Genomic DNA, 20,802 nt, shown 5'->3' on the forward strand with positions numbered 1-20,802 from the left:
GCTAGGACTAGAGAGACAATATAAATTTCAACAATTCCACAAGTATAAGCAGATGTATTTTAAATTACATATTTCAAATGAACTTAAGTCACAAAGTTAAATTTAAATGGCAAATAACAAATTTATTTGTGTAATTCTTAAAATGCTTCGATAACCCTAGGGGGAAAATGGAACAAAATAACTCATCAGTTCGGCAGGGTTATTGACTCAAAAGCCTCAGGTGGGCTGAGAGGTAGGCACTGGAGAGCTGACTTGACTGGTAACAAACACCTGTGGAAGCTTCTGGTAAGGAGCCCCGCATACCAGCCGTGCTGGAGTCTACACGTCCGGAATGCAGGGGACCGAGCTGCAGTTGGACTCCTCCATCCACAGAGTTCGCCCTTTTTCATCCTATAGAACCCTAAGAGCCCACACCACTTCCGCACAGTCTCACTTCCGGGAGAGGCTGCGGCTTCCGCTGTTCTGATTAAGGAACAATTCCACTTCTGGAGATGCCTCCCTTGGCTCATTTTCACGTTGCCTCCGTCAGTCCCTATCTAACAAATTCCGCTACTCTCTAACGGGTAGTATTGTATTTTTATGTTCTCTAGCAATTTTATTTTATGTTTTTCAAAGCCGGGCGCGGTGGCACCCGGGAGGCAGAGGCAGGCGGATCTGTGAGCCTGGTCTCCAAAGTGAGCCCAGGACAGCCGAGGCCACACAGAGAAACCCTATCTGAGAAAAACAAAACAAAATCTCTTTTCTGGAAATATTTTTTTGGCGGAGTAAATTTCTTTTTGGCCTGATAGCTTTTGAAGAGGCTCTGGCTCCGTACCAGCTGGGAACAGTTCTTCAGGCCTCTGCCGTTTGGAAAAGGTAAGCAGTGAGATGAATCACCTCAAATATGATTCCATGATTTTTTTCCAAGATTCCCCCTTTCACCAGCTGCTCGCCTATGTTTGTTTGCTTTGTTGGAATAAAGTAGGACAAACTCTGTAAGTAAGAAAGCCAAGGAGGGTTGATATCCACGGGAGGAGAAGGGTGGGGGGAGGGCAAGTGAGAGGGAGAGATTGGGAGGAGAAGAGGGAGGGAAAGCTTGGATCAGGATGTTAAGTAAATAAATAAAACAATTAATGAAAAGAAAAGTCATTCTGTGCGTCTCAAGTGGAGTTGAAGGAGCACCCATCCCAATTCATTCTTTAGTGAGGAAATAAATACTTAAAAGTCACCAAGTTTAAAAATACTAGAGCTTAAATTAAACCAAGGCTTTAAAATTAAAAATTTAATTGTAAAAAAAATTTAACTGTACATATCATTATATGTTAGTGAATTTGTGAAGCCAGCAGAGCCTATGTGTACAGCCTTGTCTGGCTCGGGCTGGCACTAACAAAGTGCACGGCCACAGTCGCTTTGTCCAAGTTGACACAATACTATTTTTTTTTTTCTGAGACAGGGTTTCTCTGTGTAGCCTTGACTGTCCTGGACTCGCTTTGTAGACCAGGCTGGCCTCAAACTCACACAATACTATTAAACTATAGGCCTTACTTAATTGTGTGAGTGTCTTTAACCCACGTTGTTGGCTACCTTGATTTGTTTCAAAATCTCCTAGTATTACAAATCCTGTATTCTCCGTTCTGTCAGGGGAATTAGAATTCCTAGGGCTTTCTCTCCACTTTTATTTTTGGACATTGGCTCTTGTGTGTTCTAGACTGATCTTGAACTCAGTATGTAGTCAAGGTGACCTTGAACATCTGGTCCTCCTCCAAGGACTGAGAGTACAGGAGTGTGTTTTCACGCCTTTTTACGCAGTGCTGGGATGGAACCCCGGGCTCCATGCTCAAATAAAATGTAAAAAAATACACTGGCTTTGCATTTTTAAAATTTAGTATGTGCATATGTGTGTGTGTATACATGGCATGGTGTGTATATGTGTGTGCGGGGGGGGGGGGGTCAGAGGACACCTTGTGAGAGTTGGTTCTCTTCTTTTTTCCCTGTGGGTCCTTGGGATTGAACCCAGGTTGGCATGCTCGGTGGCAAGCACCTTTATTGGCCGTGCTATCTTACTGGCCATCTGGTTCCTTAGCTCTATCTGGTGGGCATATTTCTTACTGGCCACGCTGCTTGTGGCTCACTGAGTTTGTGTCCAAATCACTCCTTTCATTTTAGGCCGGCATCAGTAACTGCTTGATAAACTTTTATTTCAAAGACATTTTGGTTTCAAATTTTTTATTAAGTAGTGTCTTTGTTACGTTTCAGTTACACTGGTCTCAAAGTTTTGATTAAATAGTGTCTTTGTCACTTTACAGTCACTGTGATAAGATATCATGACCAGGGCAATTTATAAAGCTTTTTAAAAGGATCTTACGGTTTCAGAGGCTTTGAGTCCATGGTGATAGAGCAAAGGTAAGGTGGTAGGCAGCCACAATCACAAGGCAGAGAGAACACACTGGAAATGTAGTGAGGCCTTTGATGCCTCAAAGCCCACCCCCAGTGACACATTCCCTACAACAAGGTCGCAACAGTCCCACCAATAGGGGCCAAGTATTCAAGTATTTGAGACTATAGGGACCATTCTCCCTCATTCACTCCACCACAAGCAGAAACAGCCTTTCTCTGAGATTCACAAGGAAAAAGCAGAAGCTATACAAACTGGTGCTCTGAGATGCTGCCCTGTGAGCTTTGATCTCGGTAAGTTCTTAACCCCTTCGCCTGCACTCTTTAAGGGGGAAAGCATCTGTTTCTCATTTCCTGCCATACGGAATCGAGCTCATTGTATTTCCCAGCTTACAGCAACCTCAGGACCGCTAGAATCTTTGGCTTAGGGTTGCCATGGCATGGAGTTCTGTTTACATATTGGCTTGTTTCTTAGCAACAGATAAAGACCTTCCGGTGAGGGTCTTAGTAAGGATATTCCATTCTGCCCTCTGGCTCTGCATTGGCTTGTATCGGTACCTCTTTCTCACTAGGAGGATTTTAAGTAAAAGTTTTAGGGGGAAGGCCTGGCGGTTGGGATTGGGGAGCAGAGAGAGTGTACTGTGGGTTGTTAGGGGCACTTAAACAAGAAGGTTGGCTTTGTCTCAGCTGATGAGAAAATAGACATTGCCTCTTCCTTCCCTGAGGAACGCCCAGAGCCTCGACCCTGGACACAAGAACTTTTAAGTTGGCAGATGTAGTCCTGGCCTTGTTCTATGAATTGACTGGTTTCATTAACATACCAAACTTAATTTGGGGGAAAATTAAGAAGAAAAAAAAATGGAGGAAAAAAAGAAAAGAAAAGCTGTTATCCTAAAGGGCAGCAGGCAAGAAGACTGGTGTCAGGAACTGGGGTGAAGTCAGCTCCCCCTTCAGTTGAGGGGTGGCTAAGCTAGGACACTCGGCCTTGAGGGTCTCTCTCCGAGCCCTGCTGCAGGGTTCCAGGGCAGCTCTAGCGCCTTTCGAACCCCAGCAGCGCAGAAAAAGCAGTGCCCTGCCCACAAGTAATGGGTCCAGGACTTGCTGGGGGGTGGGACCCCTAGAAATCTGCCTCTGCCTGGTTTGTCGTAGTTCACACCTGTGCAGCTCCGGGCAGTACCTGAGCGGTGGTAGATTCGGCTTCCACTGTGCACAGCCGCCACTGTGGGAAGGCATAGAATTTACAGGTGGCTGTGTGGCAATCCCCAAATTAAAAAAACCTCCATCTTTGTCTAAACTGGTCTTTTATTGTTTTGGTTTGGGTTTTGTTTTGTTTTTTGAGACAGGGCTTCTCTCACTCTGTAGACCAGGCTGGCCTCGAACACAGAGATCCACCTGTCTCTGCCTCCTGAGTGCTGGGATTAAAGGCGAGCATCGCCACGCCCGGCTGGTTTGTTTTTGTTTCACCAAAAAAAAAAAAAAAAAAAAAAAAAAAAAAATGGCCTCCTCCTCAGACACTGTGATGTCATTAACTTGGCCTATTGTTGGACAATATTTCTTCCTTAATGACTTGCAATTTTTTCAAATTAACATAAATCCACTTGTAAACTCTTGAGATTGACTCTCCTCTCTCTTTCTTTTGACCTTGAATATTCTTTGACCAGACTGTTACAGGATAGAAGTATTGTAAATTACTGTGTTGATCTAAATTGGTTTGCAGCCAGGCATGCTGCCACAAACCTAACACTCAGGGGGCAGAAGGAGGCAGGAAGATCTGGACTTCTAGCCTGGCTTTGACTACAAAACACCACCTTGTCAAAACCACAACAGAAATAACAAAGAAAACAAAAAAGGTTTTATTGAACTTTTTGCCCCTTGTAGCCAGTGTATAATCTCTGAAGTGTCTTGTATTTAAACTAAGCTTAAAATTTGTTGAACATTCAACAAGTCTGCTCTTGTATTTCTGGGATTGAAATAGCAAAAGTAAACAGAATTTATGTTTCATATATATGACAAGCTTGTACATATTGTAGATTTAAGAATAGTAAAGATTCAAGACTTCAGAAATTCTATGTATGAATTCGATCCTGATTTCAATAATATAACATGCACTTTTAACACATTGAATGTTAAATTCATACGTGCCATTTCTTTTTCTCTTTCTTTTTTTTTTTTTTTTAGACTAATTGTGAATTAACTTTAGTCACAAGATAATACCATGCAGAGTTTCAAGAAAACGCCTTTGTATTTCTGGTTGGAACAGTATGGATATAACAGGTGAGTGACATGACCCAAATGTCAAGCACAGCTCTCGCTCTGGGTTAGCAGAATCAGGAACATATGTGCACCTTCCTAATAGAGGTAAACTGAATACAAGTGGCACTTGACAAATTCACAGGTTAAAGAAATCTATGCTCATACTTTTCCTTTAAAATACTACAATTTAGGCAGCATGACAAGCATATTCCAATCACTTTAAGCTTCGCCTGTAGGGACAGCTGTTTGATGTGATGTGGGCATTGTGCATAGGGGCAGTAAGCTAGCATGTGACTCAGGAGAGTCATTCCACAGAAACGGCCACTACTAACACTTCAGTTGACCCAACTCCATTCCTCAAATGATGTTTGTCATCCCTGGAAGGGTCAAAAGTGGGTTTTTATTACTTAGATGAATGGATGTTGAAGTCATATGAAAAGCTACAATACTTTAAACAATTTCCCCACATGAGAACACAAGATGAGATTCCTATGAGGCTTCTGTTGTACACCTGTGGGCGTGACATGTGAGAATTGGTCCCCATGTGGTCTTGTCTTCAGCCATGGCATGTAAAGAGTTTGGCCTCTGTAATACTGGCAATCCGTTGAAACACATCTTTGATGTATAGTAATGTCCAAACACCATATGTACTTCAGAGCTTATGGGGACTATTTGTTCTTCTCAGCTGCCAGATGTGTTTTGCTCAATGGGCATCTGTACTTGCTCCTTCTTATTTCCTGGTAATATTTCCCCAAATAATTGTTCCCTTTTAAACACGTCAATAAATACTTTCCTTCGATATGACTGAAACATACCGTATGAACATGTTAGGATGTTCATTTGAAATATGCCTGGGAGAAAATGTTCTTGTAAAGTTGAACTGTTTGTCAGTTGAAAACTTGAAGTTCACTGCCATGTGTGGTATCTAGAAGTTGATGTAAAGAAAAAGAATTAATGAAAAGTGTGTTGAAAGGACAGATGTGAAAATAATAGAAATTGGAAACTCTGAAATTTTCATTTGATACAGAGAGACCAGATAGAATGCCTAAAGTCTACTTCTAGATATTCTTGAAGTGTGTGATAAATAAGAATTAAATTAAGACATTAAAATGTCTATATCTGCTTCAAATTATCAGTGCTCATTTTCTTTCTTTCTTCCTTTCTTTCTTTCTTTAAGATCTATTTATTTATTTATTATGTATACAGTGCTCTGCCTACATGTACACCTGCAGGCCAGAAGAGGGCACCAGATCTCATTATAGATGGTTGTGAGCCACCATGTGGTTGCTGGGAATTGAACTCAGAACCTCTGGAAGAGCAGCCAGTGCTCTTAACCTCTGAGCCATCTCTCCAGCCCTACGCTCACTTTCTTAGTTATTGTCATGACTCATGAAAAACAACCAAAGCACAAACTTGAAAAGACTAGACTCACTTTCAGAGTGATACTGATATTGCTGGTGAAGATGCACATTAGTATTTTTACAACCTAAAAAAATCTGATTTGAATTCTGACTAGTTTTGAGTCTCTATATTGACCACCATCCATGCACAAAGAAGTTTCTCTAATGAGGACTGACTGTTGCTATAATCTATGGATACAGCGAAATATACTTAGAAGGCAGCTTGATACAATGATACTATGAAACTTTATACATTTAGCAAAATTATGACAGTAAGTTTACCCCTAGAATCTATAAGCTCCCAATCCACAGGTTCTCATTCAGAATTACAGTTCCACGATTTCTTCCTGTGGAGCAGGCCTAAATGCAATCAGTAATAAGTTGGTTACTTCCATAGCATCCATGCCAGTATTGTCCTCATGGGCATATCTTGCCAGGCTAGTTGTTATAATAGCTCTCAGGGTTCACAGCTATGTAAGACTTATTCCAACATCTTTGAAAGATTATTCATCGTGTGTGCATATGTCTCAAAATATGTGTGACGATCAGAAGACAGCTTGGTAGCATCAGTTCTTCTTTTGCACCTTACACGAAGACTGAACTTAGGTTGCCATGCTTACAAGGCATGTGCCTGTAGCCACAGACCCATCTGCTGTTCCTCATCACCTTTCTATTTGCTTATCCTTAAGTGTATTTTTCATATTTGTTTAAAAAATTTCAATTTCTTCCTTTATATGCTGTTTCAAATGCTGTTTTTTTTCTCAGTAGTTATACTTTTCTTGTACCTAATTTTGTTGAGTTGTAAGTTCATATTCCTTTGAACTGTTGGCTGATCTGTCTGGTGACTTATCTTGGGAAAGAGCTGAAGGCCTGCCTAGGATGCCCTCAATCTACACCTTTTGTCTCAGAATAATATGAGAATTTCTTGAGTAATATGAGGAATTACAAAGTCACCCTTATTGAAAGCCAAGACTGAAGTCGTGCCTTTCTTTAGTTTGGGTTAGGAGAGATAGAGAGACCTGGGGCAGAGTTTCAGATCCTGGGAAACACTGTAAGTAGGCTACGTCTCCTTCAAGCTCCTGAGAAAGGCAGCCCTGGAGGAGGCAGTCTCCAAGGTGTCACTTGGCCTTTGGGGATGGAGGGACTGAGAGAATCAAGACCCAGTGACTTGTTTGGGCCCTTCCCTGACCTGTAGGCTTGTCTGCTCTACCCTAATTTCTACCTGAGCAGTCACTGCTGGTTTCTGAGAAAAAGCTTTAATGGTCTTCAACCAGGTGTGAACTTGAAATTTTCTTCTCTACTTACCCCTCAAGATTACCTTTTTCATTTGCATCCTCTTACTTTTTGGCAGAATTGTGGATACTTTCACAGCGTATTCTACGTCCTACGAAACCACTGGCAGCGCGTGAGTTGTCTCGACTGATCTGAGCTATAGTGTATATTGGGAGCACAAATAGCACTAATCAATTTTCTTAAAGATGAAAAGTGTCTATATGAACTTTCTTTCTTTTAGGAGCGAAGTGGGGGAAAAAAAAAAAAAGCTGATCACCAGGGAGAAATTTGTGATAATTTGTTTATAACCCTCAACACATAGCAGTCAGAATTCTTAGGATTCTATCAGAATCTCTGCATATGACCCTTTCTGAGTGTAGCCTAGAACCCTGCTTGGGACCTGGAAGAGATGGGGGGTGTGAAAATAGAAGAAGAGCCCCCCAACAGAGAAGGGAAGCGGGCATAATGGGATCTGAAAGTGTGCCTCGCCTTCCAGAGCTCTGCCACTAGGGATACCCCAAACTCAAAACATCAAATTGAGCTGAACCCAAGCTCAGGCCTGTAGCTGCTATCCCTTACTCATCTGAAGGGCAGGAAAAGCAGACATGGTGTGTAAAAGTAAGGAGGGGGGGATAGAAGAACTATTACAAGACCTTAGATGGGACTAGCGGGGTGCTAACAAGCCAAAGCTGCACCAATCCCTATATTTTAATATGACTCTAATATAACAATCATATAAGGCATAATTTCGAGAGACTATGACATTAAATTTCAAATAACTGATTTATATATGTACACACACACACACACACACACACACACACACACACACACACACGTAGGAGCATGGATGAACTGGTCAATGTCATTTTAAGTGAAATCAACCAGGCACAAAAACCCAAGCATCACATGGTTTCTCCAACAAGTGGATGCTAGCATGAAAAAAAAAAAAAGATGATCTGAAGACATAAGGGGGACCCCAGGGAATGGGAAGGGATTGAACAGCAAAATGGAGAGTAAGAGGGCTTACAAGAATAGATGTAGTCAAGGCAGGGTGTATACATGTTTGGAGATGTCACAGGAACCCGTTAATGTTTCTTTATGTCTGATAGAATTCAGGAAAGAGCCTATCTTGATCTCAGCCTTTTCTTGCTGCTTCTATCTCATTGTTGTTAATCTCCTTTGTTTGTTTGTTTGTTTGTTTGTTTTTTTTTTACATTCCCTCTTAGTTTGGTTTTGTAAGGTCCTATGAAGGGAAAAATTCCACGTGTTCTATATTTTCCTATTGTCATATATTTTTCAAACTCTTTCCTTGTGATCCTCTAGATTTCATTGGTATCTTTTTTAATGCCCATTTTTGCCTGATTTTATTTATTTGGGTCTTTTAATTTCTCTTTTAGCTAGTTTGGTTTGGATTTTTGTGTCTTTTAATGTTTTTAAAATTAACCATATATTATAATTAACACAGTATATTTTAAATAATATTTCAACATGTAGACAATATTTTATGAAGTTGGGAGGCAGGACTATGTAGCTCAGGCTGGTCTCAGGCTTACAAGCTGCTGCCTCCACCTGCCAAGGAGTACAGCACAACTTCTGGTTTAATATGCAGATGTTAATGAGGTAGTTTTTGTTCTTTTTTAATATTAAAGTTTTTCTTTTTAAAAATTTGGGAGTTTTGTGTATGCCTTTGTTTTTGCTTATTTTATTTCCTATGCATTGGTGTTTTGCCTACATGTATGCCTGTGAGGCTGTCAGATCTTGGAGTACAGACAGTTGTGAGCTGCCATGAGGGTGCTGGGATTTGAACCTGGGCCCTCTGGAAGAGCAGTCAGTGCGCTTAACCACTGAGCCATCTCTCTAGCTGCCATGGTTTTGTTTCTTAAGAGACAGAGAGAGAGAATATGAAGTTGATTGAGTAAAGAAATGGGGTCTGGTAGGAGAGAGAAAAGATAGGAGTCAAATACCTCATAGGATTTTTTAACCTTCCTGAGTTACCACCTTTTTGTATTATTGATCCTTTATTATTACTTTAACTTTGGTTTCACTTATTTCTGCTTTGACCTTTGTTATTTCTTTCCTTCTACCAGTTCTGGCGTATTTCTTTCCTAAGGTAATGAGATATCTCATTAGTTTATTTGGTATGTTCCTGGTCTTAATTTGTTTGACACAGAGTTTTACTATACAGCTCAGGTTTACCTGGACTTCGTTGTGTTGCCCGTTGCGCTTACCTCAAACTTACAATCCTCCTGCCTCAAACTCCCTAATGTTATGCACCTCCACCACTATCTTCATCTCTCTGTGTTCTCTTTTAAATGTAGAAAGGTTATTTTCTGGTCATGCCTCCTTTTGGTTCTAACTATCTCTGTGCTTAGCTGTCTGTATCTTTGCCATGGTTTGAGAAATTCTCTGTCGTTTCACTGAACACTTTTTTTTTTTGTGCTGCTAGCCAGCACTTCCATTCCAACCCTTACCTGTGCCTAATGTTCATTTTGTCTTTTAATGATGTCTCAGGGATCTTGAATTTTCCTGTTTACTCCTTTTAAAATACTGTATTTATTTCTTACTGTTTGAGTTTTCTAATTTGTCCATATTGTTTTCAAGTTCTGCTTTTCTTTCTTTCTTTCTTTTCTTTTTTTAGACAGGGTCTCTTTGTGTTAGCCTTGACTGTCCTGGTCTTTTTTATTCATATTTATTTATTATTATGCATATAGTGCTCTGTCTGCCTGCATGTATACCTGCATGACAGAAGAGGATATTAAATCACATTATAGATAGTTGTGAACCCCCATATGGTTGCTGGGAATTGAGCTCAGGACCTCTGGAAGAGCAGACAGTGCTCTTAACCTCTGAGCCATCTCTCCAGCCCCAAGTCCTGCTTTCCTTTTACCCCTTTTTCTTGTGAGACTATACTGAGTACTTTAACATCTCACTCACTGATCTTTTTTCATTTAGAAGATTTCTGGTTTTTCCCTCAGAATCTTCATCTCCTTACTGAATTTACCTTTTATATTCTTCATTGTCTTCCCTAATTCAATTGAATGCTTATTTATATTGTTTTTAATTATTGATAATTTAAATATTCTTTTGAATTATTTATCTGGCTATGTATTCTATTCTATTATATTATCTAATTTTATGTCTTTGGAGTTTGTTTCTAGAGCACTTTTAGCCTTTGGAGAAGCTGTGTTACCTGGCTTTTGAAACTCCTTGTGTTTCTATTTTGAGTTTTGTACATCGTAAGATCCTTCTTAGGAAGTAATCAGGGAAATCAATGTGTGTGTGGTGTTGTGTTTAGTTCCAAATGAACTCTTGGTGTGGTTTCTCCATAGCTTCTTTGGCAATGATTGGTGGCTTTGACACTAGAGCCTATGTGACCCATCTTCTCTGTGGCTTATATCAAGAGTGGAGAGTCTCTGGGAGTTGAGGCAGGTGTTAGCAGACAGCTGTGCATGTAGGGTATGAATTCTGTTTACTTCTCTGCACTTTCAGCAGCATGCAGTCTGGAAAGTTATGGGCGCAATCAATGCTTAAGGCACCTATTGAGGTGGTTTACATAGAGACTGAGTGCTCCCTGCTGCTGCAGTGCAGGTAAGATGGAGCCTGGCTCTTCAGGTCGCCCCTGTTTGTGCCTATCTGGGGCAGAGTTCGTAACTGGATGTTTTATCTGTTTTATTCTCTGACGTTTGAAGTATTTTTCCAAGTTCAGTGAGTGCTGAATCAGAGCTGGATTGAGGTATGGTTTCTCCAAACAGGGATGGGAATATGAACGCACATGCTCAGGGCACTGGGGTCTGTCCCCAGCACCTCCCAGAAAGAAGAAAACAAATGGCAGAAGCAACCATAACACATGAACAATGAGATATAAACGTACAAACGAAGTAACTGATACCATTACATCAATATCAGCAGGAAAGAGAGTGGCAAAATAATGTAGAATAAGTAAACAGTAACTAGTTCATACAAGCAAGAATGTAAAAAACCAAAAGGAATAACACATAGAGCCAGCAGGATGGACCAGTGGTTAGTGTGCTTTTGTCCCCCAGCATGATGACTTGAGTTTGTTCCCAAGACCCACGGGATGGGAGAGAGAGTGAACTCTCACAAGCTGTCCTCTCATCTCTACATGCATGCTGCGGCACGAGCATGCATACATACACATGAATGAGATAAAACTCTTTAAAAGAAACCAGCGTACAGCACCTAAGGCTGATGACTGTACCTGCTCATTCTGAGAGGAGTCCCCCCAACCTGTTTGCGAGTGTAGAGTTTTGATTTGTGGATCAAAGGAAGCACAGTGTGGTGCTTTCCTCCCAAAGCATGGCGATAGTAACACTTTATTGTCATTTCTTGAAACCAACCATTCCATTGTTTCTGTGATTTGGAACGGAGAATGCTGCACGTACTTCTACTTCTCGCTTTGCTAGGAATGAGTAATGATAAAATGTTCCATAGGAGTTGTGTTAATTTACTAAGATATATGTATATTACAAAAATTTAAATGTAAGTCTGTTTGCATGGTTGCTGCATAGCAATTTTTAAATTATTACTAATTTATTCATTTAATAGTATTTAACATTTTTAGTATTGTTAATCGTAGTATACATGTGTATAATTATAATATTAATAGCATTTTTGAAACTTTTAAATGCTATATTTTATTTATTTTTTATTTTTTATTGCTCAAGAATTGCATATAGAGTGGTCCCCCTAGATCTTTCCCGTGGAACCCCTCAGCGCTCCCTCCTAGCACATATCCATTATTTTGTGTCAGCCACTGGCCTGAAGAAGCAATTTCCACCAGTGACTCCCAGCGGCCACACTGGGCAGAGGTGAAGGTGGCAGTGTCCTTCCAGTTCCCTATTCCGGTCTCACCACACTACTCTGAGTCCTGCAAGCAGCCTGCTGACCAAAATGAAAAAATAATTAATCATTATTGCTGATTCTTTATTGTTAATGTCCTTCTGTTTCCAGTAAAAGTGCATGTGTCTTGGTTAGAGAAGCTTATTTTTGCAGTAAACTGTGGTTAATGAAGAGGCATAACTGGTCAAAGTGCTAATATTAAATCACTAGTAATGCACATGCATGTGTGCACACACACACTTACATGCACACATACATTCCTGAGAATGGCTCATATTTCCACTCTGGCAACCTGAAGCCATGGTTTTGCCATGTGACTCACAATTTGTCATCTGTTACTTATTTTTGTGCCCTATAGGGAAAAATCACAAATTCTTTGAAATTGTCTGACTTTATTCTTTGTATGTGTTTTTTGTTTGTTTGCAGAAATAAAAAGGTGGCAACGAAGCAAAGTGACAGCTTTCTGTGAGTTGACCTCCCCCTCCCCCCAATGGAAAACCATTTTAAAGTAGTCATGACAGTGCAAGGCACGCGCAGCAGCAACCATCGGGCGTCTGTGTGCAGTGTGTTCGCCTGAGGACTAGATACACAATGATGGGCCTGAGCAAAAGACACTTGACCATAGTCTGCTGGGAACCTTACAGTCGAGCAATCCAAACTCCTAGTTAAACTGTTAAAACTCCCGAGTGTGCTATTCACAGAGACCCAGGAAGAAAACGCCTTATTCAGAAGCAGAGAGGTAGGATTAGTGGGCAGTGGAAGAGCTCCCAGCAAAGAAACTTGCTCCAAGGCTTTGCTTCCATGTAAGCCAGGTCCCCCAACCCACACCCACTCGCATACCAGCAGCGCTTCCGGTTTCCACCTTCGGTACCTGACTTCATGCATCTACTGAGAAAGACAACCTTAATAGGTGAAGCTAGGTGGGGAAACGCAGGGACTTAGGGAACGGAAAATTGGAAGGGAGGGATAAGAAGGGCAAGTTCCCATAAAAGTTTGAGTTTAAAATAAATCACACCAGCAAAGAAGACTGTCCCACATCACATTAGGTTTTGACTTAAAGTTCTTGAATCTTGATATATTAAAGTTTCTTTTTCAAGCCTGTGTACTTAGTTCACATAAACCTACATGTCCAGGGACAAAGGGAATCGCTTCTGCTGCAATGCCTAAATGCATATCAGATTTTATGTAATCTTTCTTTTTAGAATTGCATACATGCACGTGGGTTTTGTGCGTTTCCACCCCAATTCACCGTTCCCCACCAATACATTCCCCCCTCCAAGCTTTATTTCCCTCCTTTTTTATTTTGAAATAACTCCCTGCATGGAGCCAGTCACTGGAACATGAGTGTTTTGCCTGCAGTCACATACCCAAAGAAATAAGACTCTCCCTGGCCAAATACTCAGCAATGACCAATCGCTCCTCAGCCAGGGTTGGAGCCTCGTGAACCCCTCCTCAGCCCATGCCATAGTGCAGCCTGGCTTGATCTTGTATAGGCCTTGTGCAGGTAGCCACAGCTGCTGTGAATTACGCAGTGGCCATGCCCTATCTAAAAGACAGCACTTCACAGCACTCCTCCTGGCCTCCAGCTCTCACATTCTTTTTGTCCCTTCTTCCATGATGTTCCTTGAACCTTGAGAACAGGGAGTTTATAGATGTCCCATTTACAGACTGAGCCTTCATAGTGACTTAATATCATCGCTGTGACCAATTATGTCCCTTCATTAACCACAGCTTACTGAAAAAAAAAAAAAAAAAAAAAAAAAAAAAGAAGAAGAAGAAGCTTTTTTGACCAAGGATGAGACTAAGACAGATCTATTGGGTATAAGCATATAAGTATTTAGAAGGCAGTTTAACAACATGACCATTTAGCAAAATAAAAGTAATAGGTCTGCCTCTAGAGCCTACGGTCTCTACAGCATGAATTCTCCCCTGTTGAATTGGCCTCAAACCCAGCCAGAAAACAAATGGTTACCCCCAATAACATTTATGCCCCTGTTGCTGTGCCTGCAAATCATGCTGTAACGTGCTGCAGCTAGCACTGAGTGAGACCACTGGTGTATGTTCTTCTGCACGTAACCTGCACGGGACCTTCCTTACTTATGAAAACTAACTCACAGACAGGAGGCTTTCCAGTCAGTTCCAGATCAATCTTCCCATGTCCTCTAGCCAGAGTGTGTAATGTCTTCAGCACTAGAGTCCTACTATCTACATCTGGTGGGCAATCCAAAGCAAAAGCAATACCTGTGTTGCTTTGGGTGTTGTGGGACCTTCCGAAGCATTCCATCTATACCCAGTGTTGAGATTTTTGTTTCATAACCCATGAGTTCTAGAAGCAGCATTGTCCACTCATGCAGGGTACCTCCATTTTTTAGACATTAGCTTACAAAGTATTACGTTTCCATAAGAGTTTTCACACAGCCTTAGTATTAGTTAACCCACCTCCTACCTCCTTTTCTCCCCTATCGTGTCAAAAAAATTTTTTTGTTAAATCAATTCATAAGTTATAGGCAGATTTAGCAAAAGGTAAATCTGTGATGTAAATGGTATTTGATCATGTACAATTTTGATTCTTTAGTTACGACACAAATGAAGAGACAACAGTGACTAATGCCAGAAGCAACAGTGAAAGGTCAGTTACATGTGCGTATGTATAAAGATACCTAGGCACGAAGCAGAGTGTTTGGGATGGTATTTCTAAAATACCAGCTCCTGTATATCACATTTCTTCTTGTTTGGATCTAGTTGAGAAAATGAGAAACGTAATCAGGAGAAACTGCCTGTATGTGAGGCCTCACTGGAAGCTGTCGCTTCAGTGATAAAGCATTCCAAACTAGGTAGCTTGAACGGCAGCCATTAATCCTGTAACCCTCAGCAGTAGAAGTCTGATACAAAGTGACTGCAAGGCTTGCTCTTTTTGAGGGCTGTGAAGAGCAGTACGTTGTGGGCCTCTTTCGCCTCGCCACTGGCTGTGCGAAATCTCCAGCATTCCTTGGCATGCACATTCTCTCTCTGTGTGTCTGCCTCCGTTTCTACTTAGCATTCTTCCCATGTGTGCCTTACTGCAAAAGTTTCATCTCAAGACCACTCATATAAGAGTGAGACTGTGGGCACTCAGGGGAAGGATAGCAGGCTACCAAGAAGAGACTTGATACCCTATGATCATATACAGGGGGAGGAGGTCGCCCTCAGTCACAGTCATAGGGGAGGGAATAGGGTGAAAGTGGGAGGGAGGGAGGAATGGGAGGATAGAAGGGATGGGATAACAATTGAGATGTAATATGAATGAATGAATGAATGAATTAATTAATTAATTAATTTAAAAAAGAGTGAGACTATGAGATCGCACCTCATAATTGCTTATGCTTGCAATGACAGTGATTGGGACATCAACAAGTTAACTTGGGGGACAACATTCAAAATGAGGAGAAATCCTACTTGGGACAAAGGCAATAATCAAACATGGGGCTGTGGAGCTCCAACAGAGAAAAGGAACACATAAATGCCCAATTGTCTCTAATCCTCAAAAAATTCTGGAATTGGGCTGGGCTGATGCCCCCAACGCAAAGTCACCATCATTTTGGAGTGAGTTATCGAACCCTATCTGATAGGCCGAAAAGACACACATAGACTGTGAAAATAGGCAGGTGATGAAGAGAGTTCAGAGTCAGGAACCAAGTGAAATCATGGTGATGCGTCCCTACTACAAACTGAAGTTGAGTCTGAACTAATATTACTGCAAAAGCCTCTTACACATTGATACTAAGGTAAGAAGTAAATCTATGGATATTACTATTTTCATAGGCCTAAGATATTCCTTTTTGGTCACTTCTGTTTTGCTTTTAACAATCTTACTCTATAGCTATAGCTCGCCTATGCTCACTATGTAGGGCTAGCCTGTGCTCACTATATTGGGATAGCCTGTGCTTGCTATGTAGGGCTAGCCTGTGCTTGCTATGTAGGCTGGCCTTGAACCCTTAGCAGTCTTCCTACCTCAGCCTCCTTATTGCTGAGATTATACACTTAAGGTATCAGATCTGGCAAGATGCCATTAACATATAAAGTCATAAAAATGTAATATAAGTTCAAATAATGATCTGTATATTGATATTTAAAGGTTAACCAGCTAATGTTTACAGAACTATAGTTTTTTTTCTCTTTTAACTAAGAAGCCAGTAAAAATGTGTGTGTGACATTGTACGTTTATAATCCCTTAGTTTATATCCAGAGGGAGTATCATCGTCAAATTATCTCGAGTCCAGCAGGGACAGGTGAGTTAAAAAAAACAAAAATATGTACATATATGTGAGTATATATGCATATACACATTTCTATAATGACATGCACACATACACATGCATTGAGCAATAAAGGACAGAAGAAGCCGACTTGGAGTGACAGTTGAATCCCTAGCCCTAAAGGAGACTGTTTCTCACCCGCTGAAGCATAAGGAGCACCGCAGAAGACTGGGTAGAGAGGACATGAGAGCTGGATGACGGCACATGTGCCGTGGAGCGCCATCTTCAGGGCATGCCACGGTTCTCATGGCGGTCTGCATGAGACTGGGCCTGAGATTGGTTATTCATGGCTTGAGGAAGGGCTACGAGGTCCTGCTTCTCTCTCCCCACAAACTCTTGGCTAGAGAAGGGGAGTCGTTGTCTTCAGTGGCATGGCCTGAAGACAGCCATGCTCCAGTGGCTCCTTCCATACCTATGCCCATGTGGGTGGCCATGGGCAAACTCCCTGTGTCACAGAACAACAACAGATAGACATCGAAGAGGTTAAAGGGCTTATTTGGAGGAGGACTGGGAGGCGTGGGAAGAGGATAAGAGATAAAAGATGAGAGTGGTCAGAATGCACTCTAAACATACATGGCATAGTCAATGATAAAAACTTAATAAAAAGAGAATAAGAGGAAACTGAAGTCTATAACAATCTACTCCCAGATGTACCTATGGCAAAAACAAAGTCCTTTGTCATTGTGCCTGTGTAAATCTCTCTCAATGAGATGCTTTGGTGGGGGTGTAAGTTAGATGGAGCTATGTATGGCCTCCCATCTGCAGCTACTTCATCCTATCTCATGGGGAGGAGAGAACCACCGTGGGTGAAAGTAAGAAGGCAGAAGAGAGTTATGAGTCAGGAACTTAGATGCAGTAAGAAAGCCATGAACCTATAAACTGCAGTAGAATTTGAAATAAGTGCACCAAAAACTGTTATTCTTGGGAATTAATCAGGATGCATTGCATTTTTTAATTTTTGAGATTATATTATAATTACATTTCTCCCTTCTCTTTCCCTCCTCTAAGCCCTCCCCTATACCCTCCCTACTCTCCTTCAAATTCATTGCTTCTTTTTCCATTAATTATTATAGCATGCATATGTGTGTATGTATATGCACATATATTTCTGAATATGCCCTGCTCAGTCCCGATAATGTTACTTGTCTGTATGTTTCCAAGGATGACCGTTTGGCACCAGACAACCGACTGTGTTCTTCCATGGGGAGGCCTTCCTCTTCCTCGCCCTCCCCCAGCCCGCCTCAGTTGCCTGTGAGATAGAAATTAGTGGTTTTCATATGAATACTCAAAACTCAACTACCCTATACTAAGTACAGTAAAAGTATTTATTTGATCCCCATAAAGTAATTATATTTTATACAGATGCACTTTTTACTGACTATGTGCTTTTCAATAATTTAGAATATATACGAACGAGTCGTCATCATACGTCCGTGACAGAACTGTGAGTGGCAGGTAAGTGAACTGAATTAAAAACATACGCTCACATGTATACTTATACACACACACACACACACACACACACACACACACACACACACTATGCTCACACACAGATCTACAAACTTCTATTAACATATTTATGTTTCATCTATATATGTTTTCAAATATGTGTGTTGTGTTTTCATATGATATATATATATATGAAAAATACACACAAACCCCATAAAAATATGAGAAGAGGTTGAGATTTGACAAAACTATTTCAAGAATATCTTTGACATCAGAATGCCTTTTAAACTGTATGTAACTAGTCTCATTGTAGGACTTGTAGTTAACAGCATTTATTTTAAACCAATCTGAGGAAGAGAGGATCCAGCTAATCTGTCACTTTAAATACTGGCCAGTGCCTTAGGAGCATGCAGAGTTCCTGTAGGGGACTAGACTAGTGTGAGCCAGGAAAGGAGAGGATGCAACTGGGAGGAAGGAGAAAGAAGGAACAGAAGGGTGGGGGAGGGAGGGAGGGAAGTGAGGAGAGAGAGGAGAGGGAGAGAGAGACAGAGACAGGCAGAGACAGAGACACAGAGACAGAGAGAGACAGAGACTTAAAAGTGGGACTTTCAGCATGAGAGTCACAAGGGATGGAGAGCAGGAGCAGTCCCCCCACCCTGCAGAGCTCTGCCACCACGGTGCTCGTTATCGACCTCCCCCATCAGGGAACCCTCTGTCAGAACAGCAGGTACTTGGCCATATCTCGTACCGGAGAGGCAGCATGATTGATGGAAGTAATGATGTAATAAACAGCTCTTGAGAATAATAAGTTGAGACAAGAAGGAGGTTTCCACATAATATGCAGGTGAAATCTGAGATAAGTACAGCTAAGAAAGATTAAAGTAACAGTTTACAGATTTGAGGTGTTTAGTGCTGTCATATAAAGTTTCATGTTTAGTAAAAATAAATCCCATGTTCAAATTCATGACATCTACATGAATATTTCAATATTGGTTATTAAGTTATGCAGCATTTGTTACTATATAAAATGTAGTTTTAGAGTTATATGTAAAAATGTAATGTGAAAGAAAGACTTCTGTAATGATCATGTATTTTCATATTTCTTTAGGCTACATTATATACTTTGATATTCAATATTTGATGGAATCACCAATAGCATGAGTTATAAAATGTAAAGACAGACATATAGAAATGTATCCATACATTCACACTTCTACAGTATACTTGTGCACATTCAAACCCGAGCACTAAAACTGGTGATGAAAGGATGGAATCTGGGCGCTGCAGTCTGAGAAGCATCCATGGCAAAACAGAGTGTCTTTGAAGTGTTTCTAAACCTTCATCCTGGTGCATTTGTAGAAAACAGCCTGTTTGTTTGTTATGTATACAGTGTTCCACCTGCATGTATGCCTGCACATGGATTTAAAAGGGTCTATGAATTTAAATAGTTTCTCATTATATATAACTTAATTTCAACTCTCATATTATTTATCTATGATATTATTTATCTATGATGGGATCACCAAGAAAATGTGTATGTTATGTTAATAAAGAAAATACACATGCAGCAAACACATATATTCATGAAACATAAAAAATGAGGGATTGGTGTTCTACGTGGAGCAAGAACAAGGGAACCCCCTCTTTATAACGAGAAGAGATTAGCAGTGGATAGGGAGCAGTGTAGCTCTCAGTGTGAAGAAATGGAGTGGTAAACGCTTAATGTCCCTCGCTGTCTGGACGAGTGCACCAGACCTCAGACCACCGTTGTGTGGGATGGACACACTGCCTTAGGTCTCAGGACCTGGTCGTAGCTCATGGTCAGATAATGCAGCAAAGGTGACTGAAAATAAGGAGATAATAGAGGAACTTGCGAAGTAGGACATTCAGTGAGATTGAAGATCTGAGTGTCTACAAAATCAAGTGGAGTTTCAAAGAAGTTGCACCGAAAAGGCTAATAGCAGCTAGTATTATGTCAGGATTTTTGTTGGCTTAGTTAGGTTTGGTGTGGTTAGGTTTGGTTTTTTTTGAGACAGGCTTTCTCTGTGCAGCCTTGGTTGTCCTGGAACTCTCTCTATAGATCAGGCTGGCTTCAAACTCATAGAGATCCTCCTGCCTCTGCTTCCCAAGTGCTGGGATTAAAGGCGTGCGCTACCACCACCCAGCTATTGTGTCAGGTTTAACAGTAAAATGAAACTGTATTTCAATCTTGAGTTACTTTTGTAGGATTATTCACTATAATCACGAAAAGCATCATTTCTATGGAAAGTGTCATATGACATTCCAAACAGTTACATCTTGACTTACTATGTCTGTTTTTAATCCCTTAGCACATCCACATACGAACTCAATTCCTTGAGTGAATTAATGAAAGAAAAGTAAGTTATAAGTGAGTAAATGATATATGTGTCTATGTATATGTGAAAGTATATATATGTGTGTGTTTGTGTGTGAGTGTGTACATATGTGCTCACATACACAGGTACACACAGCGATTGATATCCATGTTATTCGTTGTCAAGAGCGACATGGTACGCCATTGTCCGCACCACTACAAGTTCCCTTTTAACTGTTTCTAAAGTCTTCTCATGAATATTCTTTGTCTTTTGAATCATGTAGAAAAAGAGAAAAAATCATAGTCTTGTTACTTTTGTTGTTTGTCCCTTTTAACCCCTATGTAAAATGTTCTAATATTCACAATTCAAAGAAATCCTCTTTGCAGCCAGGAGCAGGCAGCAGTGGGCTGGGAGCAGAGGCTACCAAAGCATGTTAGAATCAGCTTAAAAATCCAGAATCTTTCCCTCAGCTCCAGAGCTCTCCCACCTGTGGTTCCAGGGCTCTGAAAATGTAGCTACCTTGGATGGAAACTTTGCCTCAGAACTTGCTCAGTACGT

At 40.9% G+C, this 20,802-nt stretch overlaps 1 long non-coding RNA gene across 1 annotated transcript; it reads left to right on the top strand.

Annotated features, from left to right (window-relative positions):
* The first annotated feature begins 448 nt into the window (after positions 1-448).
* On the top strand, positions 449-14,790 carry LOC127210248 (uncharacterized). Its single transcript, XR_007833264.1, has 5 exons — positions 449-855; positions 4,552-4,647; positions 7,378-7,431; positions 12,588-12,626; positions 14,737-14,790. It is a non-coding gene; the product is annotated as an uncharacterized LOC127210248 (long non-coding RNA).
* Positions 14,791-20,802: the final 6,012 nt, after the last annotated feature.

The sequence above is a fragment of the Acomys russatus genome, chromosome 27 (assembly GCF_903995435.1).
Source record: "Acomys russatus chromosome 27, mAcoRus1.1, whole genome shotgun sequence".
Taxonomy (NCBI): Eukaryota; Metazoa; Chordata; class Mammalia; order Rodentia; family Muridae; genus Acomys; species Acomys russatus.